This window comes from Trachemys scripta, chromosome 3 (assembly GCF_013100865.1).
Source record: "Trachemys scripta elegans isolate TJP31775 chromosome 3, CAS_Tse_1.0, whole genome shotgun sequence".
Classification (NCBI taxonomy): domain Eukaryota; kingdom Metazoa; phylum Chordata; order Testudines; family Emydidae; genus Trachemys; species Trachemys scripta.
Window position 1 is genome coordinate 171,299,338 of NC_048300.1, and position 15,310 is coordinate 171,314,647.

The 15,310-nt window shown below is 44.2% G+C and overlaps 1 protein-coding gene across 1 annotated transcript in view; it reads left to right on the forward strand.

Annotated features, from left to right (window-relative positions):
• The first annotated feature begins 1,899 nt into the window (after nucleotides 1–1,899).
• RNF144A (ring finger protein 144A) overlaps nucleotides 1,900–15,310 on the forward strand; it is a 102,735-nt gene continuing 89,324 nt past the window's right edge. Inside the window, exon 1 of the mRNA XM_034766457.1 lies at nucleotides 1,900–2,162. The gene's annotated coding sequence lies outside the window, so the exon portion shown is untranslated. The remainder of the gene's footprint in view (nucleotides 2,163–15,310) is intronic.

The window sequence follows — 15,310 nt, forward strand, 5'->3', positions numbered from 1 at the left end:
GTCAACCTGACAGGCTATGTGGGGAACACAACTAGCTACACGTATTTGAAAGGCACAAAAGGGGTAGATCATCTTTTTGCCTATGCAGATAGAAGTGACAAAACCTGGTGGCTCCAAGGTGGGAGTAGTTGAAAGTGATACCTATATAGCAGTGGTTTCCAAACTGGGGTTTGTGAACCCTGGGGGGTCACGAAATGTTAAGGGGGTTCTTGGGGAAAAATTCCCTAATGGCAGACAGAGCTGTCCTTAGGGACCCCAGGCAGCACCGGGCCAGCAGCCCAGAGCGCCTAGACTTCTAAGAGCTAAGCAGATCAAAGCAAGCATATCTATCACACTCACGAGATTTAAACTTCAAGACTCCTTATAAGAAATGGAAAGGGAGGTGGATATTTTTTGCTATTTTTAAAATTAAATAGGCAGCTAGTATTGTTTTAAAAATTATTATGAAGAACAAGTTTAAGCTTTGTTGTAACATGCATTGTTTGCCTGGACTGCTCAAGACCTGAATGCTTGTGTAGGAGGAACTCTTTGAGTTGGCTTCTTAAATATCTTCATGCTGTTTCACATCTGATACTCCTTGATGAAACATAGGAGCCTTGTTGTATAACAGGCTTATTCAAAGTGATACAAGCTATGAAAGTGAGATCTTGGAAGAGTGTTGCCATTTTCATAATGTAATAAAAATACTGTAATGATAAATAATAATTAATAATAAATAGTGTGTAATAAGCATGTCATAAAAACAATTTTCATATTTCCAAGATCACTGCTTTTACAGTTTATACTCAGGTAAAGGAGAAAATCCCTGGAAATATTCATTTTTAGGAGGGGGTTCGCGAGACTAGACATTTTAGTGAAAGGGGTTCACAGGTTGTTAAAGTTTGGGAACCACTGCTATACAGCATCATCCACCCATCTTTGGGATACAGTGTAAGCTCCTGGACTGGCGGTCCAAAAGATTGAGGCTTCATAGTTCTTTGAGTAGGCTTGTATGGCTGGCCTTACTATATTTTGCAATACTAACATTTTCCCTCCCAGTGGCAGGGATGTAGTCTAGTTGATCGAATGAAATATTTCCCATTTCTAATGTCTATGATTATCTGTTCCTGCCACTGTTCTTCTCTTGGCTTGTGGAGAGAGAGAGAGAGAAATAGGGTGACCAGACAGCAAATGTGAAAAATCCGAACGGGGGTGGGGGTAATAGAAGCCTATATAAGAAAAAGACCCCAAAATCGAGACTGTCCCTATAAAATTGGGACATCTGGTCACCCTATTCTAAAATCATCAAGGTTCCTCAATAAACTTTTCCTCCTGCTTCTCTAGCAGGCAAATCTAGTCCTTATCCTACATCTGTTTTTTCTAATTCTAATAGTCTCTGTTCAGCTGCTGAATGATTTGATGAACCAGGAAGAGAAAAAATGGTGCAGGAACCAAGCATTCAGATACGGGGTGCTGGCATAATTTTATAGAGGGGGTGCTGATGACGGAAACCATGTATTTGGTGTTTGTTATTACTACTCCAAGCCAGCAGCACCCCTAGTTCCAGCACCACTGTTCAGAGACCCAGGGAATGGTAACGTAGGTCACTTTGAATTAGGGCAGTTTTAAAAGTGGGAGACAGAGTATGCCTCACCAGCCTTGCTGGCAAAAGGGAAACACGTCCCAAACGGCCTCCAAACAAGCCCCGCAGCAGGGAGGCTGCCTCCACAGGAGAGACACTTGTGGGGGAGGATGCATCTCGCTAGTTGTAGTGGGAGCGTGGGGTCTGCAGAGGGCGCCCACGTGCGCGTGCGGGAAACCTAGCGGCCGCTTGTAGGCAGCCAGTCAGCGGCTGCAAAACCACTGAAGCTTAATGGCGTCTTTGTGCTTAGATTAGCTGCTCCCTCCCTCCCACTCCCCCCTCCCCACCTGGAAAGCCCCGAGCGGCGCACACTTGGCTGCGCGGCTCACGGGGCAGGGGACTGGGCTCGGAGCAATGCCCGGCGCGCGGCCGCCGCCCTGCCCAGGCTGCTAAGCGTGCGGTGCATGGTCCAGGCAAGCGGCCGCAGGAGCCGCGCAGGCTGCAGGGCGCAGGAGGCGCCCGCTTTGGGGAGGCAGCCGGCGCAGGCACGGAGGCGACAGCAGCATCTCTTCTTCCCCGCCGAGGCTGCAGCGGCAGACGGGTAAGGGGGCGGCAGCATCCTGGGCATCCCGCTATCGCTCCAAAGGCGGGGAGGTGGCGTGAACGGGGCGGTGGTACTTAGGCCAGTGGCACCAGGTTCGGACCCAGCCGCGCGGGGTGTGTTACGGGGACGAGGGGTGTCAGAGCTCTAGGGCCGCCCCAGGTGGGGTTGTAGATTAGGCCACTGTGTGATGTCAGGGCCCAGCACCCAGAGGATACGTGGGGGATCTGGGTCTCTCCTGCCCTCTTTTGCTCCACACCCGCGGTGAATGAATGGCAGCAAGCCACAGCGTCTTCGGGCTATTTCGTGCCCCAGCAGCAATCGCGCAGGAGAGCGGCAAGAGTGTGTGTGTGTGTGTGTGTGAGAGAGAGAGAGAGAGACTTCCCCACTGCAGCCTCCTGTCCCAGCAGCACTGGCGCCCACCCTTCTTGTGACTGAGCTGAATTGCTGCTACTGCCTGCGGTCCTATTTGTCCAGCCCCCTACCCCACCCCCTGCATCTCTTGCCCTAGAAGCAGGCAGGTGTGGGGCGGAGGCTGGGGTTTGCACAAGCCCAGCAGCAGGGGGAAGATGCAGTCGGGCGGGCGCTGCCGCCTCTGTCACTTTGCTATCCCGATTCCACTCGGCTTGTTAGCGAGGAAGCAACAGCGAGACAATCTCTCAGGCTAATCCTTTCGAGCGACAGATTTTCTGCAGGAAAAAAAGGCAAGAGCTGCCGACCCTTGGCCCGGACTGGAGTTGTGAAGTGTGGTGGTGGAGGCGGGGTGGCTGTCGGGAGGGTGGGGGGGGGGGCTGGGGGCTTTTTTTTTTTTTTTTTTTGGTGTGGGTAGGGGGCTGGGTGGTGACCCCTCCACCCCTCTGATCCCTTTGTGTTGTGTCCAGCTTTCTCTTATACAGAGAGGAGGTTTTCTTTTGCTTCCCCAGCCTTCTCCACCTGTGTCTAGTGCAGGTGGGTTGTGATCATCTGAACAATTTGCCTTTGTGCTGCAAAGTGGGGGTGCAGGTTTCTTGTAGGGAGCTGGTGCCGAAGCTTAACAACCCCAGAATGGGCAGAGAGCCTCAAATTATGGTGGAAAGAAGAAACAGAGTTCCTGTGTGTCTGTGTGGCCACCTCCTCAAGGGAACAAAAAACTGGCAGAGGGCACACTCCAGCCCTGGCTCTCTAATCCAAGCCATGACAGCTCCACTCACTGTGAACTTGGCTGCTGCTATTCTTGGTGTCCATGTTTTAAACAAAGCCTTGTGAAAGGGCCCGCAGGAAACCCATCCTGTGTCACCAGGGCAGTTAGTGATTGCATTAGGGAGAGCTGGTTGTAGGTTGAGTGGGGGAGGGAAGAAATGAGGCTGCCTAGTGTATTGTGCCGTGCTCCTCTGCGCCCCTTTTGTCCGTGGCTGCTCAACTATGCTTTCTTTCTGTGCTGGATGGTACCCAGGGCACCGTTAGTTAATGTTGTAGGTTACCATAGGGTGTTTCAAATCCACTTACATAAAGGGCTCTATTTTAGTCTACACACCCTGGATACAAGTATGAGCTCCTGTCACTGGTTTGGGTTTTTTTTTTTTTTTTTTTTTTAAACGAGTAATTCAAAATAAATGTTTCTCCTTTTGTACAACAAGTCTCAAAGAACTATGAAGGGCTTTTGACTTTTCTTTGCTAGAAATGGTATTATTTCAGTTTAAAGAACCTCTGGCAATGGCTGTTCAATTCTAGAGGCATTACCAAACTATAACAGCTATTATGAAAGATATACCATAATAAACGAGGAAATATTGCTACTGATGGTATAGCTCACAGAGGCTATTTACAGGAACTGTAACTAAAAAAACGCTGATCATACTCCGTACTTATTAACACTCGTATATCTTCTGTGATATGATGCTTAGAGAGGAACTAAACCATTTCAGAACAATTCTGTATCTTGAAGTAAGGAGAGACACCTATTACTGAATAGTGATTGGAACAAGTCTCTTATGGAGAATGAATAAGCATGAATCCTCCCGAGATATGGACAGCAGTCTCTTTTTAGCCAACATTTTAGGGGGGAAAAGGTTTGGCTGGTTTTGGGTTATAAAAGTGGAAAAAAGCGGTTTCTGAATTTTCCCCCCCACTGGTACAAAAGTGAAACTGTCATTGATCTTATCAACACAGGAATAAGAAGTAACCAGATCGTAAATACCCTGATTTTTCTGAAAGGCTTAGCACCCTCAAATTCCTTTGAAAAAGGCTGGCACTATATCAGTATATGTAGTACTTGCCTATGGACCATTGAATTGAGGAGAGATGATGAGGGATGAAAACAGACATTAGACATTTTAATTTCCACCATATCCCTAGATGATCAGTCACTTCCTTTTGTGAAACAAATTGTTTGAGCTTTACAATGATAATTTATGAATGATGGACTTATTTTTGGTTTGTTTACATGGTGAAATGATTTGTTTGTAAGAGTTATGGCTTCATTTGATGGCAGGAGAGAGATCCCTTCATCATTACCTGTTAGGTTCACTCCCTCTGGGGCACCTGGCATTGGTTACTGTTGGCAGACAGGATACTGGGCTGGATGGACCTTTGGTCTGACCCAGTATGGCGATTCTTATGTTCCCAGACTGGCTAGCAGTAGTGCTTTGGAGATGAGATAAAGAAAGGGACAAATCTTTCTTTCTTTGAGGACAATGAGTTTTGCTACTGATTTCAATGGGAAAAAAATTAGGCCAGAAGTGTATGTCTGGTTCATGCTTTATTTCACCTTTAGGTTACTTCCAGGACATTGGTGACACTTTCTTACATATGTATCTTTGTATTCTATTATGCCAATGTTAATGTGTAATTTGACATATTCACTAGTCTAAACTACAGGTCACAATGAATATATTTACAGTAACAAAACATACCACGTGCGTATGTGTGTGTGTGTCTCTCTCTCTTTTTATATATATATATATATACACACACACACACACACACACTGCCAGATTGTACATTAGTTGTAGTTACTGCCACAATAAGTGTGAGGCTTATAAACTTTGATTTGAAGCTAATAAAAGATGTTTTCATTGTGTTCGGACAGTTTGGTACTAGATGATCTTTTCCCCACACCAACGCTGGTAGTTATTGGGGTAGATTGTCTCCATGTTTTGTATTGTTAGGTACCCATAGACTTTTGGGTATGAGGCACCCTATTAATACTGTTAATTATGTCCACTTTTAAGCTTAAAATATACAAAACATATATTGTAAGGGAGCCATCTGGAGAATTGGCTTTTATTACTACTTTTTCTAAAATCTTTTCCTGTATCAGATTCTGTGGTTGTAAGAAGTGTTCATAATGTAATACAAGATTTGACATCTATCCCCCCAACTAAACTCTCAGCCTTGTACTGTTGACTTAAGCATCAGTTTTGGCTGCACAAAACATATGTTGGTAAGAATGGTGCTAGTGTACCTGGCGTTATCTAGAAAAGGCCCACAGACCTTTCTTGGCCTGGGAGAGGCCTTCTCCTTTGGACTTCTCAGTGCTGATCCATTGCAAAAACTAACCTTGATCCTACAAATGGATCCCCACAAGCAGACCCTTCCGCCCTCATGGATCTGATTGCAAATTTAGGGCCTAAGTGTGTTCCATAAGCTATTAAATTTCTTACCATCATGCAAATTAGGATGCAGTATTAATAGTATGTGTGTGGTTTCTTGCCCACATTGTTTTCAGTTTCCTTTTATAACTCTCAAACTGCACAAACCAGTTATCACCTAGCACAATGCTTACTCAGTTTCAGTGGTTTAATAATTCTGTATACTACTTGGCCTATTGTCAATTGCTGTTTTTATAAACAGGCTGTGTCTCTAACTAGCTGTGCAGAAGTGAGTCAGTGGTGTGGTGTTCATCTCCCTGAGAGCTGGTGAGATCCTTTCTGAAGGAGGACAGACTAGATGATCATAACTAGATGATCCCTTAAACATCCTTAAAAGCTATGACCTTGGTACAGCTTTTGGATACATGGTAGCCATGCTGCATTCACATTGCACCAGTCATGGGAGTGGTTCCCTGCTTCTGGAAGCCATTTACATGAATTCATGTTAGCTATGCCACAACCCTTCAGCATACACTGTCTGTGAATGCTGGAGCAGTCAGAGAATTCTTGCAGAACGCAGACTTTCAGCTAGCCGCTTTAAGTGTTTGCAGATAGTGAACTTTCTAATCACATCAGAGTTGCCTGAGGGGTCATGTTTTAAAGATCTGCTGGGAAATCAGGAAGGAAAAGAGAGAGGTAGTGAGAAAAATAAAATAATTTGTAGCCATAAAGAGAGGAAGGCATCCGAGGACCAGGTTGGTCCTGGGCTCTAGAGAGGCAGCCGCAATTGCCACATCCCTTCTATGACATCACTTCTATATTGTTACTAGAAAATGAGATCCATGATATATGAGGGATAGTCACTTGCTGGGAATCTTATTCATTGAGCTCTTTAGTTATGCTGTCCTGTGGGCACCACCGCAGCAGTTAAATGCGACCATCTCCTATGGTAATCAATAGAAACATGTACTAAATACTCAATCATAAGTTACTAAATAGCTATTTCCTCCCCTCCAGTTTTCTACGTACCATATAAAGGAACTTTCCTCCAGTAGTCCCCTACCCAAGTGCCAGGGAGAAAAGATGGGGCCTTTCAGTGTGTCTGGAAGATGATCAGATCTGAACTCTGGTAGACCAAGGGGGAAGCAAGTGCAGGTCTCTCCCTTCTGTACTGAGGGGAGCTCCAGTTTGAGTGCCTCCCCTGACCACAGTGTTCTGGCTGTACTGCACATGGAGAGAAACAGACTCTTAGGCTACTAGGTCCCAAACCACTTCAGTCTTTAAAGGTTAAATCAACAAGTTGAGTTCCTATGGAAACTTGCTGGCAGCCAATTCACACCTGAAGCACTGGGGTTATGTGCTGCCAGCACAAAACTCTACTCAGAAAATTAGCCAATGCATTCAGTAACATCTTCAGTTCCTGTGGTCTCAAAAAGTAACCATGGTAGAGTACATCACACACAGTCCTCTGATCTTGAAGTGATAAGGGCATGGATGACGTATAGCAAGGTCCGTGTCCTGTACCCCGTGAAGACTGTCACCATCTGATCTAGGTGGAGCTCAGCTCTCAGATTTCATCCACGCCTCTGTCTCTATCAGACACTAAGTAATTTGCATGAGCAGGATTGGTTGAGTTAGAGACAAAAAAACAGTTTGTTGTCTGTATGCTGAAGACTTCCTAATCTGTCTCTTCCCTAAACCCATGATGGTCTTAAATACTCATTGAGCAGGAGAGGTACGTGAGGATGAATTAAGCAGGGCAGCATGTAGCCTGGCACAAATCCACTGTGGGTCCACCAGTAGCTGTCACAACATTAGGATGCTCCCACTCATGATTTCTGCCTTTGCTGTTTACCAGACACTGTCATCCATGCTGCAGCTGCCAGTTGGCAGTGAGGAGCAGTAGAGAGAATACCATGGAAATCTCCGTCATCCCCAGTTACTAGTCTTGTAGTCCACTTTTATTGGCCCTCTGTCAGCTCCCTTCCTACTAGATGTACTGTGGACATTGGTGGAGTTAGCAGCACACCCCTGTAAGCAATTCCATCCTGCCCAGTAGCGCCTTTCCTAATGACACTCCACATCATCCTGAGTAAGGAGTTGTGTGGCATTATCCTTCTCAACAGATTACCCTGGAAATGTGTTGTCTCCAGATACAAGCGATGCAGATGAAATCAGTATTATTGGACAACCTACACCACATCCTCTGGGTGCCCCTGATTCCAGACTATCAATACAACCCAATCAAACAGTGCAAACAGATGTTATTTCTCTATGGCAGTCTGCTGTCCTTTGAGACTAGCAGAAGTGCCAAGATGTGCTGATGAAGCTATCTATGCTAGTGCTGATGTTAGGGCTATCGTCTTGAGTCTTGCCTGGTGTCTAAATGTAGCTTTTTGGCAGACCAAATTCTCCATCCTCCCTGAGTGTAACTACTTCCCAATACCACATACGTATGACTGGTGAAGACAGTTAATACATTTTTTATGTGCGGCTGCTGCTTAATGCAGTGGAGAGGCCTGTTGCCAGAGCCTTGCCACAGAGGCAATTACAGGAGCTGAACAAGAATCAGTTCAAACGCTCTGCAGCTACAACCAGGTGTGTAATTTACTTTGCATATGCTGAGAGAATTAAACTCTGCACCTAGCAAATAAATCCTAGGTCTTGTCTACAAATTTTATAGCACTGTAACTATGACAGTTTAGAAACTGATGCTGTTAACACAGTGCAGTCCTTTAGTGTGAGCTCAGTTTTGCAGGTATAAGGATGCTTATGTCAGTATAGCTTATTCCCATGAAGTACTATAGTCTAGTTTTTCAAGACATGATGCCTTCAGATAAGGCTTGCATGGCCTCAAAAGGAAAAGAGTTGTTTTCTAACATTCTTTTAATCCTATGTTTCCTGTTACCTTTTCCTGAGAGAGTCAATGCCCTGGCAATTCTTGTTTTGTTTTTCTCCAAGTCTTCCACCTGACATTAAGAGTTCACTCCTCTAGTCAGAAGTCTGAATCAATGCCATATGACTTGAGGCAATCCAACTATCTAACGCAGTTTGAACTTTTGTCATTACCAACATCAAAGGGTTTACATTCAGTCCATACAGTTTAAGGAACAATGCAAAAAACTTTTCTCAAATAAATTAGAATGATATGGTAATTTCCTTTTATTTTTCACCTTTTTGTGACTATTCCGAGTGTTGAAAAAGAAGCTAATTATTTAACTGCTAACTAAGCTTTAATCTGAACATTGTATCATTCCGAGTCAGAGTGATGATCCAAAAACACTTTATAAAATAATAGAGGAGAAAAAAGTGGCTGTTTTCCCACCTAGGTATATTATAATAGAGGGTACAGTATTTACCCCTCCCCCACCCCACACCTCTTGCCTTTGCTGATGTGGGCATTTGTAATATTGTTTTTCTGAAACCCAGACAGAATTCTCTTTGTAGCTGTGTCATAACTATAAAGGGAAGGGTAATAGCTGTCCTGTGTACAGTACTATAAATCCCTCCTGGCCAGAGACTCCAAAATCCTTTTCCCTGTAAAGGGTTAAGAAGCTCAGGTAACCTGGCTGGCATCTGACCTAAAGGACCAATAAGGGGACAAGATACTTTCAAATCTTGGGGGGGGGAAGGCTTTTGTTTGTGTTCTTTGTTTGGGAGTGTGTTCGTTCTCCGGGAATGAGAGGGACCAGACATCAATCCAGGTTCTCCACATCTTTCTAAACAAGCCTCTCCTATTTCAAACTTGTAAGTAAATAGCCAGGCAAGGCGTGTTAGTTTTCCTTTGTTTTTCTCAACTTGTAAATGTACCTTTTACTAGAGTGTTTATCTTTGTTTGCTGTACTTTGAACCTGAGACTAGAGGGGAGTCCTCTGAGCTCTTTAAGTTTGATTACCCTGTAAGGTTAATTTCCATACTGATTTTACAGAGATGATTTTTACCTTTTTCTTTAATTAAAAGCCTTCTTTTTAAGAACCTGATTGATTTTTCCTTGTTCAAGATCCAAGGGGTGGATCCTGACTCACCAGGAGTTGGTGGGAGGAAGGAGGGGGAATGGTTAATTTCTCCCTGTTGTAGATCCCAAGGGGGGTTGGAACTGATTCACCAGGAGTTGGTGGGAGGAAGGAGGGGAATGGTTAATTTCCCCTTGTTTTAAATCCAAGGGGTTGGATTTGTTTTCACCAGGGATTTGGTGAAGGTTTTTCAAGGTTTCCCAGGGAGGGAATCCATTGAAAATGGTGGCAGCCGAACCAGAGCTAAGCTGGTAATTAAGCTTAGAAGTTTTTCACGCAGGCCCCTACATTTGTACCCTAAAGTTCAAAGTGGGGATCTCAGTCCTGACAAGCTGTCTCACTTGAAGGTAAGTCCCTGAATCTGGAGCATGGCTCTGCTTAGTGTTCTTTCTCTACTCCTGAATTCAGTTTGTTGTATTTCCCTCTTTTAAACTCTGTGCGCTCATTTGCACAAACAAGATGATTGGTCTATGGCCCTGTCATTTCCACAGCTCAGTCTCACACACTGGTATCTGTTGAATACTAAATTTTTTTTTTGCTTTCATTATTTTTTAACATTAATTTGGTAACAAACGAAGGAAGAAGCTGGTAAAGCATTCATGCATTTCCAGTCATGTATCCACAGCATTCAGGGTAAACTTCCCTGCCCCATTTCATCTGGACTTGTTCGGATTGCTAATGTAGGGCCAAATCTTGTCTGGACTTAATCTGCATAACCCCACTGATTAATGGGTGTAGATGAGGAAGGGTGTAGCACAAACTTGAGTAATGTCATACTGGGTACCTTCTTTAATTAGAGGGAGGGCAAGTGATCTATATTTAACTGTTCTTAATCTTTCCTTGTAAATCAGTCTCTCCAACTTGCTTACCAGTTTTTTCCTCTTCTCTGATCTCCTTAACATTTGTTAATATCTCCTCCTAAGATGCCCAGAAATTCCAAGAGCAATCATATTCTAACTCTAAGTATTAGGTTATGGTTGAGGATACGATTCTGTCATGGAAGTCACGGTTTCTGGGACCTTTGTGACTTCTTCTGGGGCGGGGCTGGAGCAGTTGTTAGCCCTGGGGCTATCGGAGCAGTGGCCCCAGGACTGAAGCAGCAGCTGGGGTTGGGTCAGCCCCTCTCGGGTGGGGGGTAGCAGTGGTCAGCCCCTGCTGCAGGAGCGGCAGGGCTGGAACAGCTGCAAGCCCCTGGCTGTGCTCTATTTGTTCCCCCCCCCCCCGTATTTTTAGTCGCAGGCTTCCATGAATTTTTGTTTATTGCCCGTGACCTGTCCCTGACTTTTACTAAAAATACCTGTGACAGAATCTCAACCTTATTTATGGTTGTACTAGCCATGGTTAGGCAGTGACTGGAAAAGCATTCTGCCTTTGGGGGGGCTTAGAGAGTGAGAATGCCTCTGTGGGTACTGAGGCATGGTGGACAAACACAGGAGAGGAAAGGTGGTCAAGTGGGTAGGGCATTAGCCTGGCCCTTGAGGCACCTGGGTTGGATTTCGTACTTTGCCACAGGCTGCCTGTGTGACCTTGAGCATATCACTTAGTCTCTCTCTACCTCATTTTCCCCATCTGTAAATTGGGATAATAATACTTCCCTAGATTATCGGGCTGTTGTGAGGATAAATGCATTAAAAGCTGTAAGGCACTGAGATATTACATTAATGAAGGCATGTGCCAACTTCTTCTCCCTTAAGAGAGTGGCATGTGTTGCCCAGTACAGTCAATGTGGTGGAAGGGTCATGACTAGTGTTCCACCCATCCGTGCTCCTTTTGCTGTCTAGTACTAGTGGAAGTGCTATGGATCCATCTTTTTCCTCTTGGGGAGAGCAAGTTTCTGGGTGCTCGCACTTGGGTGCTCAAGGGAGGTGGGCATTCCTTTTGACCTGGGCAAGAGCTGCCAAAATGTGGCCCAAATAATTTTGCTATCCCACTCCTCATTATCTTGTTACCATTACAAGTGTTAGGTATAGCAACCGATATCCACCTCTTCTTCCCTTTTTATGGACTTGATTCTCCACTACCATGCATCTTATGAAATCATTTAAACATGTGGAAAGTGAGAGTAAGACTCTACCAAGCCAGAGCACACATGTGACACCCACTTGCACAGGATTAAGTGGCTGAGAATCCTCCCTCCAGGTTTCAGTAAAATTCTCTAAGCTCTTAATTGTCATTTAGGAGAAAAATTCTAGTTGCTCTTGCTTGTTACGCACTCTCCTTGCATCTCTGAAAAGACACTTTTAGCACAATAACAACCCACTTCTGAGTCGTTCTCTTTTGTTTCAGGATGGCATTCTATTTAAAACAAACTTGTTGGAAGACTAGTTTCATAGGGAGCAATGCAGTGTAACTGGAGTGCACGTTAAATGTTTTAGGTTAAAATTAAGCTATGACAAATTCTTAGAAGACATGTAAGTCTAAAGAGTGCGATCTTCTTAGCAAATTGTCAGTTAGTGCTAAATATTTTCCCCAGTCATTTAACATTTCCATTAACTCCTCAAACAGTTGAAGCTCAAAGATTTGAATGAAGCTAAACACATCTGGTTGGTGTTCCCTTCTTTTGATTTAGGCTAGCTACTATTAAACATTATTTTATTTCCTGACATTTCTTCTTCTTGTTAATAGTAAATGGATTCTCCAGGGTGGATCTTGTTACCCAGAAAGTATTGTTTTTGCTTAGTCTCTTTTGCAGGCTGCCACAGTGTTGGCCTCCAAGCCAACACTGATCTGCTTTCTTTGCCTTTGTCCTGCATGGTCAGCATTGTGTCGAATTGTCTGAGCCAAAGACAACAGTTCTTGTCAGCCAGTAAGAGGAAGAGGCAAATCGTTGTGTCAGGGACAGTGCAACCAGCGGACATTAATAATAGCAGTGCCCCATTTCCCTGACAGGCAAAGCTGGCACTGGTAGCCGTTTTGGAGGATGAAGGAGTAGGAGGGTCAGTCAGGATCTCTGCTTTTCTCTCTTTCTCTGAATTTATTTTTATTTCCTCCTTTGAATTCCCATGTTGGGCTGACCCATTCTTCCGGCTGAGGAGGGCTGAGTGTGTCTGTCTGAATTCAGTTGATTCCAGTCTTGACCTATTAAAGAGGAGTGAGAGAGTTTTGTATTGTGCTGCCGTTGAGAGAATGGCAGTACCGTTTAAAAATTCATTAATGAGATGACGGAGTGGACTTGTGGAAGAAAAGGCGTAATTAGAGAATATGCATCTGTACTTATCGCAGATGGAGCTAGCTATAGTTAACATTTAAGTCCCGATGCTCTCCTGAATGTTAGGGAATTGATTCATTTGTTCATGTATGATACACCTGTCAGGCAGCAGTAACATGGGAAGCATCCAGTCACCATAGCCTTACTAATATTTATGACACATGTTAATGTGTTTTTTAGCTGAGTTCGATATGCACAAGTTTTTTGGTGACTGAGTAAATTCTTGTTCTTTTCCAACAAACATTCATTTATCTTTATTGTCAAAACTGGTTTAAGGAGGTACATTTAGAGGAAACACATGTTCAGTAGACCTCTGTCAAGTCACTTACAGTCCCAAGCTTTAAAGGAAGGATGGTCCAGTGGTTAAGACACTATCCTAGGGCTTGGAGGAGACTGTATCCATCTGTAAAAATGGGGATAATAGCACTTCCCTGTCATATAAGGGGTTGAGAGTATAAATCCATTAAAGTTTATGAGGTGCTCAGATACTAGGGTGGTGGAGGCCATATATGTACGTACCTTAGATACATCTCATTTAAAGATTTCTGATAGGAAGTATCCTTTGGGCTCTAATTTTTGTGGTCCCCTCACTGGCTTTGTAGCATAACTAGCAAACACTAATCCCAGTTCTTTATTGACACATACAAATCATGGACATATCTGTAAAAACTATATAGTCCCGAACTGCTCCAGGAACAATGACCTGTATTTTTCACTGTCTTATGTCTTGTGTATTGTGTAGTCATCTGCACCAATGCAAGATGTGTGTGTAGACCACTAGCAAATGAGAATAGTCCACTCACTCACACCAGCAGTAGCTTTACACCCACTTTGCACAAATGTGGATGACACACATGGTGTAAGAAAGTGGAAAATTGGGGCCCAAAGTTTATCCAATGCAAAAGGGCCACATAAAGAAAGGTATCTTGTACCCTTTTAAAAGCTAGAAAACAATAACAACGGGGGTGGGGGGGAGAGGAAGGTGCCAGAGGTGATGTCTGCCTCCAAGCTCTACTGTAGCAGTGTTTTTGGGGTGGTGATTGAAGGGGGAGAGAGCTACTTCTCCCCTCATATGCTTGGAGACAGCAGAATCGTGGTGGGGAAGAGGTGTGTGTGTGTGTGTGTGAGAGAGAGAGAAAAAGCCACTGTCCTCCATGAAGGACAGCTTTCTCCTTAGTGTTTTCAATTAGGAGAGGATCCTCCTCCAGGTTGCTTCATTCACTTCAGTGGAGCTACTCTGATTCACACCAATGAAGACCTGGACCTATGGGCCCATTTGAATTATCCACGCTTTTCTCTCCCACTTTCACCTTCCTTCTAAAACTATCCCACTGTTTGTATGGTAGAAAATTGCCTTTCAGTTTCCCCTGCTAAAATATATCTCAGCTCTTATTTCCCATTAGTGGGTGAGCCCCCCTTTTGAACGTAATGTTTTATTTACAAAAGGTACCGTATAAACTCATTCATTAGCCTGTTCATTTATAAGCCGACCCCCCCCCCCCCAAGATGGTTAGGTAAAAGTAGCAAAAACTGTATGACTTTCATAAGCTGACCCTATATTTCAGGGATTGGCAAACTTTGGCTCCAGGCCGTAAGGATAAACCGCTGGGGGGTCGGGACGTTTTGTTTACCTGGAACATCTGCAGGCATGGAGCCCCTCAGCTCCCTATGGCCGCGATTCGCCGTTCCCAGCCAATGGGAGCTGCAGGAAGTGGCACCACTTCCCGCAGCTCCCATTGGCTGGGAACGGCGAACCGTGGCCACGGAGCTGAGAGGCTCCATGCCTGCAGACACTCCAGGTAAACAAAACAACAATGTATTAGATATTCAATAAGTCCATAGAGTTTAAAATCATCAAATTTTGGTGAAGACCAGTTTATAAGCCGACCCCTGCTCTTTTTTACCATAAATATTCAGCTTATAACGAGTATATACAGTAAATAACAAGAATTAGCACTATCAAGGTAGAAGTAGAAAGGGCAGAGGGTCAGAAACTAAATCTAATGACATGGGGCAACAGCCAGAAAGACAGAATAATGTTAGAGAGGATAAGAACCAGGAGAGCTGAGAAGAGAGTGAAAAGGAGGTGATTTTCTAAATAATTAAGTGAATGTTTCAATTCACTCTGAAAAGAAAAATGCTAAGTATCATAAAGGAGGTGGATCTGAGGAAAAAACCCAAAGATTTCCAGCACTGTTGGAAAGGAAGAAAGTGTTGATAAAAAGCCTTAGAACATTGAGGGCACTGGGAATGGCGATGGAACGTGCCATTTATTATTTTTCAAGATAACTTGTGCCTTTAATGGTCTATAGTTCATCCATGTACTATGGGAAGCTTGCGTGACAAAAGAGTGTTTTC